The sequence below is a fragment of the Bombina bombina genome, chromosome 4, assembly GCF_027579735.1.
Source record: "Bombina bombina isolate aBomBom1 chromosome 4, aBomBom1.pri, whole genome shotgun sequence".
Classification (NCBI taxonomy): domain Eukaryota; kingdom Metazoa; phylum Chordata; class Amphibia; order Anura; family Bombinatoridae; genus Bombina; species Bombina bombina.
Window position 1 is genome coordinate 622,635,244 of NC_069502.1, and position 19,569 is coordinate 622,654,812.

The 19,569-nt window shown below is 35.9% G+C and overlaps 1 long non-coding RNA gene across 1 annotated transcript in view; it reads left to right on the top strand.

Moving 5' to 3' along the window:
- Positions 1-731: 731 nt before the first annotated feature.
- LOC128655510 (uncharacterized) overlaps positions 732-19,569 on the top strand; it is a 93,543-nt gene continuing 74,705 nt past the window's right edge. Inside the window, exon 1 of the long non-coding RNA XR_008401832.1 lies at positions 732-783. This is a non-coding gene — a long non-coding RNA (uncharacterized LOC128655510). The remainder of the gene's footprint in view (positions 784-19,569) is intronic.

Genomic DNA, 19,569 nt, shown 5'->3' on the forward strand with positions numbered 1-19,569 from the left:
GGACCTATGTGTATAACTGTCACGTTGATCAATAATGCTTCACCATGAGGAAGAGAGGAAGTTATTGGAAATATGTGTGTGTGTGTGGTTATATTGCATATACTGTCCTATGTAGCCTCACAATACAGATAATAGTTTGATCTTAGGGCACCTTGGGGAAAAATATCTATCTATCTATCTATCTATCTATCTATCCACACACACATGCACACCTATCTACACATGCAAGCACACACACACACACATCAGTATAGTTATAAGCATATACTGTCCCGTGTATTCTCACAATACAGATACCTTGGAATAATCATTGTGACTGCTAATGAATTGCATCACTGAATCCACAATAATAAAAACAGATAGTTCGACTAACTGTAAAATACAAAAATAAATACCCTAAGGGGCCGATTTATCATTGTGCAAGGCAAATATGATCGGTTGTAGCAGATCATGTTGTAAGATTTTAATGAGTATATAAATGGTGTCCATATTGTTATAGAGAAGGTTAGTGTGTCCTTATGACTATTTTAAACTCAGGCATGGTATAATGCTGACCTAGATAGTAAACAAGCATATAACATATATGGATATGGGAGTGACAAGTATTGCAAAGGGCTTCAAATAACTCACAATACCTAGTTTGGAACATAGCCAAAAGTGTATTATCAGCAGTTTTAAAGGGTATAAGATTCAGGGAGAAATAATGGTAGACAGAGTTCATCTTTGGAAGGGAAACACCAACGATACAAGCTGTAACCAGGACTCCCACAAGAAACAAACGGGGTAATATTCATTTATGTATTATTTCTCTGTTAAATTGTTTTTATGTGTTTAACCTTGTAAACAATAACATGTAATCTTGTTATTTATCTATTCTTTAATAAATGTATGATGGTTTAAATGGTAGAAGGTAGTATGGTTGTCTGTTTCTGGAGGGTTTCAAAGATATACAGTACAGTATATGAAATTCGTTTGTACAGGGCCGATTATTAATATATTTATATATTAATTTTTAGACGTGAATGGTTTTTAACATAAGATCCTTTGGTTATTTAAGAGTAATTTCTTACAATGTCTGCCGCACATCGTTAAATGCCGACAGCATACGCTGTCAGCAATTATCATTGCACAAGCATGTCTAGTGAAATGCTTGTGCAATACCGCCCCCTGAACATTCAGTAGGGGGTGTCAATCAACCCGATCATATCTGATCGGGCGGATTGCTGTCCGCCGCCTCAGAGGTGGCAGATGAGTTAAGGAGAGGGAACCGCTGCTTCTTAACTCCTGTTTTCGATGAGCCTGAAGGCTTGCGCAGAAACAGCTGCATATGGCTGCATACAGGGGGCGCGATCCGATATACTGCGTAGTTTGCGGCGCAAGCAAGGGAACCCGCGTCGCCCTCAGTTTCAGCTCGCAACTCGAGCTATCCAATATACGGCGCCGTCAGATGCTAACGTGCCGTAAGTCGGATAAACCAGCGATGTCCAGAAATCTGCGTAAGTACAAATTTCTGGCGTCGCCAGTGACTTACGGCACGTTAGAAACTGCCGGCGCCTACAAAACCTGACTAAAGTATAAAATCACCCGCACTGTCTAACACGCCTCCTAAACATAGCCCGACACGTCTAACCCTCTATCCGCTATCCCCCCTCACTATCCTAACAATAAAAAAGTTATTAACCCCTAAACCGCCGCTCCCGGACCCCGCCTCCACCTAATAAAGTTATTAACCCCTAAACCGCCGCTCCCTAACACTGCCGCCATCTACCTTACCTACCCCCTAAAGTGAGCCCCTACCCCGCCGCCATCTACCTTACCTACCCCCTAATGTGAGCCCCTTACAACGCCGCCATCTACCTTACCTACCCCCTAAAGTGAATTCCTACCCCGCCGCCATTTTAAAATTATTAACCCCTAATTTAATCCCCCTACCCCGCCGCCATCTATATTAAATTATTTAACCCCTAAAATACTAAACTATCCCTACCACTAAACCTAAAAGGGCTTTTTGCGTGGCATTACCCCAAAGTAAACTGCTCTTTTGCCAGCCCTTAAAAGGGCTTTTGGCAGGGCTTTGTCACAAAGTAATCAGCTCTTTTGCCTACAATCTAAATCCCCCTACACCGCTGCCACCTATAATAAATGTATTAACCCCTAATCCAGTGGCGTAGCGTGGGGGGGGCAACAGGGGCGGTTGCCCTGGGCGCATAATTCTGAGGGGCGCTTTCAGCCTCAATTTAGCAAAGGGAAGAAGGGAGGCTAAAAATTCTGACAGGCCCCCAGCTCTGTTCTGCGACCCGTCAGGAATGTGGTGATGCCGTGACTAAGGTAAGGTGTCAGTACCAGACTTACTTATAGCCCTGTTTTTGCCTGATACTAGCAACACGTAAAATGCAGCTTAATTACGGTTCTATTATTACCCAACAAGTAAGTTCCCTTCCAACAAAGGACCCAGAGCCAGAATGCCATGCATTGCCTGGGGCACTTTTTAAGGATCTCTAAGCAGAGGTGGGGGGAGGAATCCTTAAAAAGTGCAATAAATCTCTTTCAAACCCGTGGCACTGGTGGCAGCATGGCTGGGCTCTGCATTTCTGTTAACCCCAGTTACCTAGTTAGTGGGATGGTGGGGTGATCAGAGACCATACTTTCATGTTTGACCGGATTCTGATTACAACTTACGCCATCTTGTCCTTGCACAAAAAAAGTATATTTGTGACAGTTGACAAAAATGAGACCTTGTTTCCTGTATTTGATTTTTCCCCTCCATGATCTTCCTAGGGCAGAAGTAGATTTAGGGATTTGTGTGCTGTCTGGCACCAGGATTGTGCTGCTCACCAGGCATTTCACTGTGTTTGTCTCCTATCAAAGAAGTCCTATGAATTCACCATCTTGAATCTATTTCTTGCTGGACTCCTGAGGTGTGGACTTTTACCGATTTTTAGGGTTTGGGTGCTCATTGCCTTTTTTATTTACACTAAACCCACCTTTACTGCATTTAAAGTAAAAATAAATAACTATAATTTGTGTTAGTAAATAAATTTAACAGCACCCCCCTAAATACCATACACCCTCCCCCCATATATGTATGTAATGCTGGGTTGTATGTCCCATTCCCCTTTTATATTGATTACTTACAATTGTTATATTTATTAAGGTAGAATATATACCACACTTTTATATGTCATTGGCACCCAAAAGACAGTCTGCCCAGCAGGGACAACCTTATTTAATAGCTGCCAACCTGTGTGTCCCCTTTTCCTCTTTTTAACGACTTACCAAAAACCTATTGCACCACATATACAATATGGGTTGCTGCAATGTGGGGGTGGGTGCACCCTGTGGTCTGCAGTATTTGTACCATGAAGTTTTACAGAGCAGCACATGTCACCACCAGATGGGGGTTAAGGGGGGCTTTCCCCCATGTGTAAAATGAGAATAAATCTTAAAATGTAATATTGTATATATTTGCCCAGCTCTGGAGAGCTGCAGACAGGGTTTGATCACAGGGGGATAGCACATAATGCTTGCAGGCTTCACCCACTGCCTCTTGTATTGCCAATATATTATTTTCATGGCTTTGTTTGTAAGGCGCTACTGATTAGCAGCTGCTTATGACAAGGGACATATTTTGGGGATATGGGTATCATCAGCAATAACTGTTAGTTATCCAGTAAAGATGGTTAAGGGAGCATTTTGTGGGAGAGGAGACAGTGTCCCTTGCTTTATGTGATCTACCAGGCTTGGGTCTTTGCTTGGTTTGTCCCAAATGTAAGAAGAAGCAGCATATCTAAAATGGGGATGGGGCGCAATACTTGCCTTGCCCTGGGCACTGACAACCCACGCTACGCCACTGCCCTAATCTAATCCCCCTACACCGCCGCCACCTATATTAAACACATTAACCCCTAATCTAATCCCCCTACCCCGCCGCCAGCTATATTAACTATATTAACCCTAATTATATTAGGGTTAATATAGTTAATATAATTATTATATTATATATATTAACTATATTAACCCTAATTATATTAGGGTTAATATAGTTAATATCGTTATTATATTATATATATATTAAGTATAATAACAGTATCTAACTCTAACATCCCTAACTAAACTCTTATTAAAATAAATCTAATATTAATATTATTAATGAAAATATTCCTATTTAAATCTAAATACCTATAAAATAAACCCTAAGATAGCTACAATGTAATTAATAATTGCATTGTAGCTATTTTAGGGTTTATATTTATTTTACAGGTAACTTGGTATTTATTTTAACTAGGTACAATAGCTATTAAATAGTTAATAACTATTTAATAGCTACCTAGTTAAAATAATTACCAATTTACCTGTAAAATAAATCCTAACCTAAGTTACAAATACACCTACACTATCAATAAATTAAATAAACTACAAATATCTAAACTAAAATACAATTAAATAAACTAAACTAAATTAAAAAACAAACAAACACTAAATTACAAAAAATAAAAAAAAGATTACAAGATTTTTAAGCTAATTACACCTATTCTAACACCCTAATAAAATAATAAAGCCCCTCAAAATAAAAAAAATTCCCTACCCTATTCTAAATTAAAAAAGTTCAAAGCTCTTTTACCTTACCAGCCCTTAAAAGGGCCTTTTGCGGGGCATGCCCCAAAGAAAACTGCTCTTTTGCCTGAAAAAAAAACACAATACCACCCCCCAACATTACAACCCACCACCCACATACCCCTAATCTAACCCAAACCCCCCTTAAATAAACCTAACACTACCCCCCTGAAGATCTCCCTACCTTGTCTTCACCCAACCGGGCCAAACTCCTCATCCGATCCGGGTGATGTCTTTATCCAAGCGGAAGCAAAATCTTCTTCCATCCGGCGGCATCTTCCATCTTCTTTCTTCGCTCCTCCGACGCGGAGCATCCATCCCGGCCGACAACTGAACGACGAATGAGGTACCTTTAAATGACGTCATCCAAGATGGCGTCCGTCGAATTCCGATTGGCTGATAGGATTCTATCAGCCAATCGGAATTAAGGTAGAAAAATCTGATTGGCTGATTGAATCAGCCAATCAGATTCAAGTTCAATCCGATTGGCTGAACCAATCAGCCAATCAGATTGAGCTCGCATTCTATTGGCTGTTCCGATCAGCCAATAGAATGCAAGCTCAATCTGATTGGCTGATTCAATCAGCCAATCAGATTTTTCCTACCTTAATTCCGATTAGCTGATAGAATCCTATCAGCCAATCGGAATTCGACGGACGCCATCTTGGATGACGTCATTTAAAGGTACCTCATTCGTCGTTCAGTCGTCGGCCGGGATGGATGCTCCGCATCGGAGGAGCGAAGAAAGAAGATTGAAGATGCCGCTTGATGGAAGATGCTGCCGGATGGAAGAAGACTTTGCTGCCGCTTGGATAAAGACATCGCCGGGATGAAGACTTCTTCTTTGCCGCTTGGATAAAGACATCGCCCGGATCGGATGAGGAGTTCGGCCCGGTTGGGTGAAGACAAGGTAGGGAGATCTTCAGGGGGTAGTGTTAGGTTTTTTTAAGGGGGGTTTGGGTGGGTTTAGAATAGGGGTATGTGGGTGGTGGGTTGTAATGTTGGGGGGGTGTTGTGTTCTTTTTTTTTACAGGCAAAAGAGCTGTTAACTTGGGGTAAATACCCCGCAAAAAGCCCTTTTAAGGGCTGGCACAGAGCTGGGTATTTTATAATTTAGAATAGGGTAGGGAATTTTTTATTTTGGGGGGCTTTATTATTTTATTAGGGGGCTTAGAATAGGTGTAATTAGCTTAAAATTGCTGTAATCTTTTTTTTTTTTTGTAATTTAGTGTTTGTTTTTTTGTAATTTTGTTTAGTTTATTTAATTGTATTTTTAGATAGATATTTGTAGTTTATTTAATTTATTGATAGTGTAGGTGTATTTGTAACTTAGGTTAGGATTTATTTTACAGGTAATTGGGTAATTATTTTAACTAGGTAGCTATTAAATAGTTATTAACTATTTAATAGCTATTGTACCTAGTTAAAATAATTAACAATTTACCTGTAAAATAAATATAAACCCTAACATAGCTACAATGTAATTATTAATTATATTGTAGCTATCTTAGGGTTTATTTTATAGGTAAGTATTTAGATTTAAATAGGAATATTTTAGTTTATAATATGAATTAGATTTATTTAATAAGAATTTAGTTAGGGGTGTTAGGGTTAGATAGAGTTAATATAGTTAATATAAATACTATAGTAACTATATTAACTATATTAACCCTAATATAATTAGGGTTAATATAGTTAATATATATAATGTAATAACTATATTAACTATAATATACTTAGGGTTAATATAGATAATATAGCTGGCGGCGGGGTAGGTAGATTAAATTAGGGGTTAATAATTTTAATATAGATGGCGGCGGTGTAAGGGGCTTACATTAGTGGTTAATACTATTAATATAGGTGGCGGCGGTGTAGGGAGGGCAGGTTATAGGGCAAAAGAGCTGTTTACTTTGGGGCAAAGCCCCGCAAAAGGCCCTTTTAAGGGCTGGTAATAGAGATAATTATTTTAGGGGGATTAGATTAGGGGTTAATAATATTAATATAGCTGGCGGCGGTATAGGGGGATTAGATTAGGGGTTAATAATTTTTATATAGGTGGCGGCGGTGTAAGGGGTCAGATTAGGGGATAGATAAGGTAGATGGCGGCGGTGTAAGGGGTTCACATTAGGGGATAGATCAGGTAGATGGCGGCGGTTTTAGGGGTTCACATTAGGGGATAGATCAGTTAGATGGTGGCGGTTTTAGGGGCTCACAGTAGGGGGTTAGTTTATGTAGATGGCGGCGGGGTCCGGGAGCGGCGGTTTAGGGGTTAAATACTTTATTAGGGATTGCGGCGGGGCATCGCGGTTGACAGGTAGATAGACATTGCGCATGCGTTAGGTGTTTTATTTTGCAGGTAGTTTAGGTAGTTACGGGGCTCCAATAGTCAGCGTAAGGCTTCTTACGGCTGCTTTTTGTGGCGAGGTGAAAATGGAGTAAGATTTCTCCATTTTCGCCACGTACGTCCTTACGCTGTATATTGGATACCAAACTGCGCTGGTTTGGTATACCTGCCTATGGCCCAAAAAACTACGGGCGACGGCAGAAATATACGGGCGTAACTTCTAGGTAACGCCTTATATAGGATACCAAACCAGCGCAAAATTCAGCGTCGCCGGCATTTGCGGGCGACGCTGCATATCGGATCGGGCCCAGGGTTTGTTAAATTGGCCCCTAAGCCAATTTTGGAGGAGCCTCCTCTGATAGTAAACTAAGAAGGATTCTATATAAACTAGTATCACATGCTACTATAGGTTGTAATTCGGAATTCTAACAGAAATAATGTCGTTTCTGAAGATTTTTATTTTTTACAAACCTGTATTTTTCTCTAAGCAGTGACTTTGCTGTGGTTATTAATTGGCTGTAGAAGATAATGGGTAATACCTACAATTATGTCAAAATAATTAGCAGGTTACTTTAATGTCTGAATGAAATTACATGTTACCATAGAACATATTATGAATTTTACTATGATTGCATTAATAAAGTATTAATCACAGTCATCTGACCAGCAATTTCCCACACTCATTTACCAACTATTCCCTTTTCCTATAAAACAGACCATATATGTGTTTTTGTGTGTTAGAAAAATGACCACAGAACATAATATGAAGCAGAACATGTTTCCAATTAAAAGTGGCTTTGCAGTGTTATTTCTATATAAGCAATAAAAACGTCACTTTATGTTATAAAAAAAATATTTAAATGACTTAACTTTCGTATGCCAGATGCTGGCAATATAGCACTCATCAAATGCGGGTATTATTTTATGAGCCAGAAACTGTGATTGATAAAATGTAAGGAGTCCAAACCATATCTAGGTATCTATAACTTAGCAGAATATGGTGTGCTTGTAAAGCTTTCTCTCTTTTCAATGCCAGTGGTTTTCAGCAGTTTGTCAGTGGACTGAAGCTAGTCCAGAGATTATATCTACAGTCTGAATGTCAGAAAATGAGATAACAGGGAGTGGGAAAAACATAAATGAAGAGAGGATGAAGATTGGAAGTAAAATGGGGTGACAAAAGAAAGGTGAGAAATATGGAGAATGAAGTGAAGTAATACCTCAAACACAACAACTGCTTAAAGGGATAGTGTAGTCAAAATTTAACTTCCATGATTCAGATAGGGCATGTCATTTTAACTTTCCAATTTACTTTAATCATCAAATTAGCTTTATTCTCTTTGTATTCTTAGATAAAAGCTAAACCTAGGTAGGCTCATATGCTAATGTGTAAGTCATTGAAGTCCGCCTCTTATCTGAATACATTTGACAGTTTTTTTTAGAGCTACAGGGCGTTAGTTCATGTGTTTCATATAAATAACATTGTGCTCGCGCATGTGGAGTTACCTAGGAGCCAGCACTGATTGGCTAAAATGAAAGTCTGTCAAAAGATCTGAAATAAGGGGTCAGTCTGCAGAGGCTTAGATACAAGATAATCACAGAGGTAAAAAGTGTATTATTATAACTGTGTTGGTTATGCAAAACTAGGGAATATGTAATTAAAGGATTATCTATCTTTTTAAACAATATATATATATATATTTTCTGTTTCAGAAAAGCATATCTTGACTGTCATAATATTTTTATAATGTTTAATAAAAGGTTATAAAATATCAGTTTTAATTACCAATACTTGTACAATTATTAGAATGCATTATTTGTATATTTTAAAAAAAGGAAATTATAATGTGAAACAAATTTTATTAATTCGAGCATATGAATTAATATTATTGGTTAAGTAAAAAAATGAATTTGCATATTGAACTGTCATTATCAATACTGAATTAATTAGTCGCCATATTTACTTTTTACTTTGCTTCTATAAAAGAATCATGACAATCCCTCCAAAAATCTTTTTGCAATGTCTGCAATACACTTATTTCATATCTTTTTCATGTGCTTAAGTAGATTTCCCTTAAATTTAATTGACTAATTTCCTATTTTTTTTTTCTAATTCAAGTGGTGGAAGGGTAGAAATCTCATGGGTTTGAGTCGGGCCTATGCTTTCCCTAGATCTCTTGATTCATGTAGCTGTGTTTGATCCGCATCACTGTCTTATAGTTAGCAGTGCTCTTTGTTACATTATTGGATTTTGCTTACGGGTTACTAAATTTAACAGCTAACATAAAACTCCAACAATATTCATTTGTATTTTTCCTTCTGCTACTATAAAGTAAAACAAATATACATAAAATATTGAGACAGTGAGTAATGCATGTTAATTTTGTTGTCACTTAAAAGGATTGCTGAATACTATTTGTAATTTATTTAGTGCCAGTGGTATCTACAGTGCTAAAATAAAATAAAAAACCTTGTCAAAAGTCCTCGTGAGGTTATAAAGCGTACAAAGAGATCAGTTATTTTTAGAAAGTGAATGAAAAATGTGTCTTACATTTGTTAAAGAAGACAGTAAGCTTGCCCTACTTTCATACTGCTCTATACAGACTAAGTACTATACAGAGTTTTATAAAGTAAGCTCTTATTTGAGTCACTGTGATTATGTCATTCAATAAAACTGTGCCATTCAAAAAATATATCACCCATATTATTTTTATATATGGAGCACATTAATTGGCAACAACTATACACTAGGGACTGAATCAACCCGTCAAACACATGTTAACTATTCTTATAATTTTCAACTTTACATCACCATATTAATACCCTTTTTTACATGCAGCGGCATGTACAGAATTATCATATGGAAACTTAGGAATTTCAGTAAAGGAATAGAACAAGTATTGGCATTATATAAACTTCCGTCAATGTTGTAACATTTTTTTTTTCTGATGTTGGAAAAATGGGAACTGCCTTTGTTTTCCATTAACAAAATGATCACAATCTTTCGAGTCAAACACAGCTGACATTGTTAACTTACATGAGGGTTAATCTCCATTTTCCCACGAAAAAAAATTGCAGAACTCACTGTAATACCACAATTTCCAAACCTCAATCCCACTGTAAAGAACAGGGTTTCTCTGTGCAGCATTTCTATTAGTGTATATTTCAGTTTTAAACAAACAAAATTAAATGGCAAATACGCTTGAACACAATGCCGCGATTGCCAAGAGGAGCCTGGCAATAATGTAGTTTACAAAAATGTGTGTATGAAATGAAGCCAAAGATATTAAGAGTGTGATTGCTGAGCACCATTTCTCGATGTTGTGGTTGAGATTTCCATTTTCTCGTGTTTCCTGCAGATCTCATTAGCTGTACAAGATATCACATATCTGTCAATGAAAATCATACTTTTATATATATATATATATATATATATATATATATATATATATATATATATATATATATATATATGTATATATATATATATATATATAGATATATATATAGATATATATATAGATATATAGATAGATCTCATTAGCTGTACAAGATATCACATATCTGTCAATGAAAATCATACTTTTATAAATATATATATATATATATATATATATATATATATAAATATATATATATATATTTATTTAAATGATTGTTCCCCACACTACTGAGGGACTATACAATAGTGCTAAAAATAGGTTTAATGAATCTAGACCTTATAGTCAATATACACCTAAAATGGAATTTTTCCATATTGTCTTGGAATAAAAGCAAACATGTTGAAAAGTACATTTTTTTTTTCTCTTTATCAACACTATTTTGGGTTGAATGTGATGTGTTTATTTTGTTGCCAAAATTAACTGTAAACCTGTGGTAGAGAGGATTGTGATCACTTTTCTGTGCCCTTCTGTGTCAGTCATTTTCCTGCTATCTGCTCTGATATGTTTTTAACTTTTCCCAATACTGAAATGTTGCTATTGTTTCAATTGTGTATCACTCAGAACTTGAAAAACAGAGATCAGTAACAGAAAAATGTTGATAAAATGGATCGAAAAGATAAAGTAAACACCATTATGACATTAAGGGGCCAATCAAAATCCTTTAGTAAAGCTTATCAAATGTTTTATGCACGAAAAACCTCATAGACTTTAATGGGGATTTTTTTTAGATAATTGATTAGATACATTTTTCTAGAGGATTGGAATCAACCCCATGATATGATATTTTATCAGACTCTGAATAAGAAATACCAGATATTGACACATTTTACACTATTATGAACTTTTTTTGCCATGTTGTAGTGTTTACTCTTAGGAAGAACTTTAAAATTCAGCCTTGTTATGCACACATATGGATACTTAAAAGGCTGCCATGTTTGCATGTAAGGAAAAAGTTGTATTGACGTTAAGGAGATTTGTAGTAGCATCATTTTTGTCTATAATTGGTGTCAATATTTCCCTGCTCGGTAAAGATTTCGGTACAGATAATTTGGGTATAAAACAAATTCAGATTTGTATTCCATATAATTACAGCTTGCTGTATTAACATTTATGAGTTGCCCGGATTTTTGAACAAGTAATTTTATTTTGGGGGGACTTTCATAGGGATTAGGTATAATTTTTTTATTTTTGATAATTTGGTTTAATATTTTATGTAATGTTAGACTTTTTTTTATTTTTTTGTAATTTAAGATTAATTAAAATTTAGGTTTTTTATTTTTAAATTAACGTTAGGCTTTTTATTTTAATTGTAATTTAGGAGTATTTTGTTTTATTTAATGGGGTTAATTTAGCGAGTGTTAGGTTAGGGGGCTTATTGATGAGTTATTTGCGATATGGGGGCATGACGGATTAGGGGTTAATAGTTTAAATGGCTAGATTGCGTTGTGGGGCATGGCAGTTTACGGGTTAATAGCTTAATTAGGTTAATTGCATTGTGGGGGTGTTGGTGGTTTAGGGGTTAATAGATTTATATATGCGATCAAGTGTAAGGTCGGGTTACCATAGTAACATATTAATGTTTTAGAAATCCGGCATCGGGTGGAAACGTTAACACAACGCTAACTTATACCTACACAAAAAGAGCGACCGCACGTAAAGCGGAAACTTTTACAATGGAAACCTGGTACTAAAATGGAGCTGTAAATGACTTTTAGCTGTCGGCCACTTCGGTAGCTTACGGCTCCTTTTTTAACGGCTCAATGGAAGTGAGCCCTATGTTTTTTACTTCCATTGTAGTACAGAAATTATATATATATATATATATATATATATATATATATATATATATATATATATATATACACAGTCACACACACAATATATATATATATATATATATATATATATATATATATATATATATATATGTCGATGTGCCGTATAGGCAGAAAATGCATTATATGAGCAGCTGTATTTTGTCAGAAATGGTGATGTTGGATTTTAATAAATGAAATGTAATACATTTTAATAATACTCAATAAATGTTGAACTTTTAAATGTTTAAGAAACCTTCACATGGACTGCAATCTCTGTTAATATTGAATAGGTGACTATATATATATTTATATATATACATATATAAATATACAGTATCCCACAAAAGTGAGTACACCCCTCACATTTTTGTAAATATTTTATTATATCTTTTCATGTGACAACTCTGAAGAAATGACATTTTGCTATAATGTAAAGTAGTGAGTGTACAGCCAGTGTAAATGTGCTGTCCCCTCAAAATAACTCATCACACAGCCATTAATATCTAAATCTTCGGCAACAAAAAAAGTACACGCCTAAGTGGAAATGTCCAAATTGGGCCCAAAGTGTCAATATTTTGTGTGGCCACCATTATTTTCCAGCACTGCCTTAACCCTCTTGGGCATGGAGTTCACCAGAGTTTCACAGATTGCCACTGGAGTCTTCTTCCACTCCTCCATGGCAACATCACAGAGCTGGTGGACCTTTCACTCCCCCACCTTCCGTTTGAGGATGCCCCACAGATGCTCAATAGGGTTTAGGTCTGGAGACATTCTTGGCCAGTCCATCACCTTTACCCTCAGCTTCTTTAGCAAGGCAGTGGTCGTCTTGGAGGTGTCTTTGGGGTCCTTATAATGTTGGAATACTGTCCTGTGGCACAGTTTCTGAAGGGAGGGGATCATGCTCTGCTTCAGTATGTCACAGTACATGTTGGCATTCATGTTCCCTCAGTGAAAAGTAGCTCCCCAGTGCCGGCAGCACTCATACAGGTCCAGACCATGACACTCCAGTCCTCACCTGGTTTCCGCCACACACGCTTGACACTGTCTGAACCAAATAACTTTATCTTGGTCTCATCGGACCACAGGACTTGCGGGCTTTCTTGTGCAGCATCTTTAGAAGAGGCTTCCTTCTGGGATGACAGCCATGCAGACCAATTTGATGTGTGCAGCGTATGGGCTGACTCCCCACCCCTTCAACCTCTGCAGCAATGCTGGCAGCACTCATACATCTATTTCCCAATGACAACTTCTGGATATGATGCTGAGCACGTGCACTCAACTTCTTTGGTCGACCATAGCAAGGCCTGTTCTGAGGGGAACCTGTCCTGTGAAACCACTTTATGGTCTTGCCCACTGGGATGCAGCTCAGTTTCAGGTTCTTGGCAATCTTCTTTTATCCTAGGCCATCTTTATGTAGAGCAACAATTCTTTTTTTTCCAGATCCTCAGAGATTTTTTTTGTCATGAGGTGCCATGTTGAACTTCCAGTATGAGAGAGCGATGAAACCAAATTTAACACACCTGCTCCCCATTCAAACCTGAGACCTTGTAACACTAACGAGTCACATGACACCGGGGAGGGAAAATGGCTAATTGGGCCAAATTTGGACATTTCCACTTAGGAGTGTACTCACTTTTGTTGCCAACGGTTTAGACATTAATGGCTGTGTGTTGAGTTATTTTGAGGGTACAGCAAATTTGCACTGTTAGGCTGTACACTCACTACTTTACATTGTAGCAAAGTCAATTCTTCAGTGTTGTCACATGAAAAGATCCTGGTCTGAGGGAGGGGTCTGCAAACCCCGAAACGTCACCATTTAATAAATATTAATGTATTTTCTAAATCCAGTGAGTGCAGTCCCTGCTTGGATCTTCTACAAATAACTTGACTTTGCACCCTGGTGGAAGACACTTTTGAACTGTGAGTGCAGATACACAGAGTAGGTATATATATATATATATATATATATATATATATACTGTATATATTTATTGTGTGTATATATATATATATATATATATATACAGGTAGCCCTCAGTTTACGCCGGGGTTAGGTTCCAGAAGGAATGGTTGTAAATCGAAACCGTTGTAAATTGAAACCCAGTTTATAATGTAATTCTATGGGAAATGAGGGAGTTAGGTTCCAGGCCCCTCTCAAAATTGTCATAATTAACACCTAATACATTATTTTTAAAGCTTTGAAATGAAGACTTTAAATGCTAAACAGCATTATAAACCTAATAAAATAATCACACAACACAGAATATATAATTAAACTAAGTTAATGAACAAAAGCATTTGCTAAACAGCATTATAAACCTAATAAAATAATCACACAACACAGACTTCTCTTGCATTTTTCTGCAAACAGTTCTTTCTAAGCATTCCAATCTGGACTGATTTATAGACAGGAAGAGCTTGTTCCTTTGAAATCTGCTCAATAGCTTAGTTCTGGTTAAACTGATTAATTTCAGCTTGCTTGGCTTTGCTGCAACACAAGCGTACAGCTCCACCTACTGGCTATTTTAATAAATGCACTGCATCTCAATGCTTTTCAATAGCAGTCACATGACTGGAAAAAAAGGTTGTTATTCTGAAACGGTGTAAATTGAACCATTGTAAACCGATGGCCACCTGTATATATATATATATATATATATATATATATATATATATATATATATATATATATATATATATATATATATTACACATCTTGAAATTTCCAGTGGTCCACTAGTCCTGGACGCAAATCATAGTGATATTTTCCACATATATATATATATATAGAGAGAGAGAGAGAGAATTTTGTATTTAGTGGAGGATTTTAAACTCACTTTTCGCCTCCCCATAATTTTAATTGTTGTTTAAAAAAAAAATAATATATATATATATATCTGGAAAAAAATAAAGAGACCACTGCAAAATTATCAGTTTCCCTGGTTTTACTATTTATAGGTATTTGTTTTAGTAAAATTAATATTTTTGCTTTCTTTTATAAGCTACTGACAACATTTCTCCCAAGTTCTAAATAAAAATATTGTAATTTAGAGCATTTATTTGCAGAAAACGACAATTGTCAAAATAACAAAAAAAGATGCAGTGGTTTCAGAACTCGAATAATGCAAAGAAAACAATTTCATATTCATTTTTTTTTTTAAAAAACAGAATACTGTTTTAACTTAGCATGAGTTTAGAAATCAATAATTAGTGGAATAACCCTGGTTTTCAATCACATCTTTAATGCGTCTTGTCATGCTCTCCGCCAGTCTTCCACATTGCTATTTGGTAACTTTATGCCACTCCTGGCGCAAAACTTCAAGCAGTTTGGCTTTGTTAGATGGCTTCCTCTTGATCACATTCCAGAGGTTTTCAATGGGGTTTAGATCTGGAAATTGGGCTGGCCATGACATTGTCTTGATCTGGTGGTCCTCCAGTCACACCTTAATTTACCTGGCTGTGTTGCATAGAGCATTTTCAAGAATACAAGAGAGCATGCTAGATGCATGAAATTTGTGATTGAAAATTAGGGGTTTTCCACCAAATATTTGTTTTTGATCTCCACTTATCATTTTCTGCACATAAATGTTCTAAGTGACAATATTTTTATAGGTATATATCTATACATATTTAGGAATATCTATTTAAAAATACATAGAACATATTCCCCTATGTGAAGAACATTGGGGTGTGAAATATTTACAGTAGTTATACACATTTTAAAATATGACTATTGCATAAATATGTTTTTACAGGTTTTAAGCTACTTGACTGTAAAGGGCTCCAATGCACTCTGAAGTCATGATATCCTGATGCGCGTTAAATTCAATTGCGCTTGAGCGAACGTGTTAAACCCCTTTTAATTTCCTGACACTTTTTTCTATTTTGCAGGTGTTTTCCTCATATAGCGGTATATTTAACATAGTGCGAGCTGACATGATACGATGTAGCGTATCATGTCCGCTGCACATCAATAAATGCTGACAGCATACCAGAACTGCTTGTGCAATACCGCCCCCTGCAGATTGGGTTGATTTCTGTAAGCGGCCTCAAAGAAGGCGGACAAGTTATGGAGCAGCGGTCTTTAGATCGCTACTTTATAACTTCTGTTTCCGGTGAGCATGAAGGCTCTTACCGGAAACAAGGGGCATCAAGCTCCATACGGAACTTGATAAATCGGCCCCATAATGTGACTTATTAGAAAACCCAAATATTTAGTTTTTCCATTGGCTTCATAGTGCATTAACTTTACATTTACAGAATTCCAGAGCTCTATTTCAGTACAAATTTTCAGAAGCTTTTCAGTCCTTACCTCTTGATAATTCATTATGGCCTGTTTTAACTACTGCTGTTGTTTCAACGACTATTTCAACATTAACATTTTTGTGCACGTTAAGTTCACTTTAATAAAAAAAGTAAATTATAATATTACACAGCACTGTATGTTAATCACACAAATATAAATTCATCGAGAATTAACAAAATATACAATTTACCTCTACGCTTACTTGACTTTCTTAGGGCGAGATTGCAAGTGGTGCACTAACTGTTGGGCATGAGTGATAAGAGGTATCAGAGCTCTGGTTAACTGTTACGCAAGACAATAAAGTTGCACAAAACACACCAAAAATACATTTAATATATGTATTTACAGGCACATATAAACACAAATACATACAGTATGTATACAAATATAGAAGTGCATTCGAGCCCTTAGCAGTCCAGTAGCTGAAACCATGAAAAATCATATTTAGCAATTTTTACATTTAATAAAGTGTTTAGCTATGTATTTAATGTAAATATTTCACATTCCAATGATCTTCACATAGGGAAATATGTTCTAAGTATTTTTAAACATATATTCCTATAGATATCTGTATCTTTACTTTTATATAATTATATATATATATATATATATATATATATATATATATAATCCCCAACAAAAGCAGGCACTCGCCGGATTTAATTATAGGAATCCTTTATTCCATAAATGTGACGTCTTCCGTCTTCAGACTTATACAAATAAACACAATTCAGAACACGTCATATACCCTACTCACCAGCTAATTGAAATCCATTATCGCTACTCACTGCAAATGTGTAGGATCCAGCGGTAGTCACCCGGCGATATGATTGCGTCACTATAGGGCGCCGTACATTGCCAAGGCGACCAGCCGCTGAAACAATACAAAATAAAGTGATACCCATATTTCGTGCTACTTATACCTCTAAGAGATGCCAAAAGACTTAAAAACAAATATCAAAAAACAAAAAAAAAACAATATGTCTATTAACTGATGAAAACAAAAACGATACTAAAGGCATCTAAATAAGCTAAAATAACATGTACGTCTATCTGACTGTTCTAGACCTATATATTTATAATAAGGGAACAAACAGGAAAAGCTATGCCTATTAGACCTAACCAATTACAGTACTACAAAGATACTCAACCAAAGATACGCTAATGTATACAGAATTAAAAACCTTAGAGAAAGATCTAAATGGATATATCTACTATTAAGAATTGGGGCATCAGCCTATATAAAGCTTCTATATCTATACAAAATCAGGGAATTTCTTCATATATACAGCTGAAACACAAAATTGAACACAGAAATAGAAGAAAAAGCAAAAATATACAAAATGAAATAAAATAAAAGGAGAAACAGAGAACAAAAAGAGCGCCAAAGTTGGCTAAAGTAAAGTAAATGAAATAAAATAAAAGGGGAAACAGAGAACAAAAAGAGCGTCAATGTTGGCTAAAGTATATATAAAACAGGATAAATCAGGAACAAAGCTGACTGAAAAGGAGGGTGATATTGACAATGGTATATCTAATAATGTATAATATATAATATATAATATAACACCTACAGTTGGTCTTTCTATATAGGCAAATAAATATAGAAACTGGTAGTTTCAAAAATGCTTAAAACAATTTATTTATATTAAAAACATATAAAAAATGTTATTAAAAAATTTTTTATAATAAAAAAGGAGTGACTCAGGATTGGTCGCTCTCACATATATATTAAAGGGAAACTAAACCCCCAAAAAATCTTTCATGATTCAAGTAAAGAATACAATTTGAAACAATATTCCAATTTACTTCTATTTTCTAATTTGCTTAATTCTTTAGATATGCTTTGTTGAAGAAATAGCAATGCATATGGATGAGCCAATCACACGAGTCATCTATGTGCAGCAACCAATCAGCAGCTACTGAGCCTATCTAGATATGCTTTTCAGCAATGTATAGCAAGAGAATGAAGCAAATTAGCTAATAGAAGTAAATTAGAAAGTTGTTTAAAATGGCATGCTCTTTTTAAATCATGAAAGAATAAATATGGGTTTCATGTTCCTTTAAGTCAAGTCAAAAACTGTTCAGATAAAATACAATGCAATCGGATTCAATGCTATAGAAATACATATAATACAATTGGTATAGAATGTAATAGATATAAAGTGCAAAAAAATGAATACACTGATAGAAGAGACAATCTCAGAAGATCAAAATAGTGCAATGTCTGGATATATCTCTGGTAAGGATACCGGTTGGTTACCTATGCAAACGTGTACACGTGCAATAAAAGGTAGTAAACTGTGGAAAATGCAGTAAAAAATGGCCAAACATGGCAAAAAATGCAATATATATATATACTTATATCATGGTATTCCTCTGTGTTACAGAATATATCAGTTGTGAAACACCCACACCATAATTCTAGTGTTAGTAATATTGTTAGCCTTTGCTCGTATTAGGTTGTCAGTTCTAAGTTTCACTATTTCTCCCCCCTGGAGGTTTGGCTTTCTGATATATGTGTGTGTTAGACTACTGATGCTCACATTTTTCTGTATTCTTTTTTGGACCACGTTGTTACGGTTAAGGCATTACCAGTGCGCCCCGGTCTGAATTTTAGCATAATTGTAGGGTACCATTTCATCCTGATTGTGATATCTATGTGATTTGTTTGCTCAACAGTGTGATAATTGGTGTAGTACGGTTCCCTGGAATTATGGCACTATCTGTCGGTTTAATATATGGGCACATTTGGTGTTTATACTTTAAAGTAAGGGTGCCTTTTACTGTTGTGGTCTGTGCAGTAGTCTGTCTTTCAATGCATATTGGACAGATATAAGTATTAAAGTGTCAGTTGCCAGACCGCGGGTTGTCTTGATTGATCAGCTGTTTTTGCTACGCACTTACAAACGCTGAGCCTGGACCTATGAACGCATTTTTTTAAGCCTTATTAGACTGCACAGGTGATATACTCTTTATGAGCACATTTCCTGTTTTGGGAGCACGGCTACACGCCGACTTGAGGTAGGAGCTGTGGTTTGTTACAGC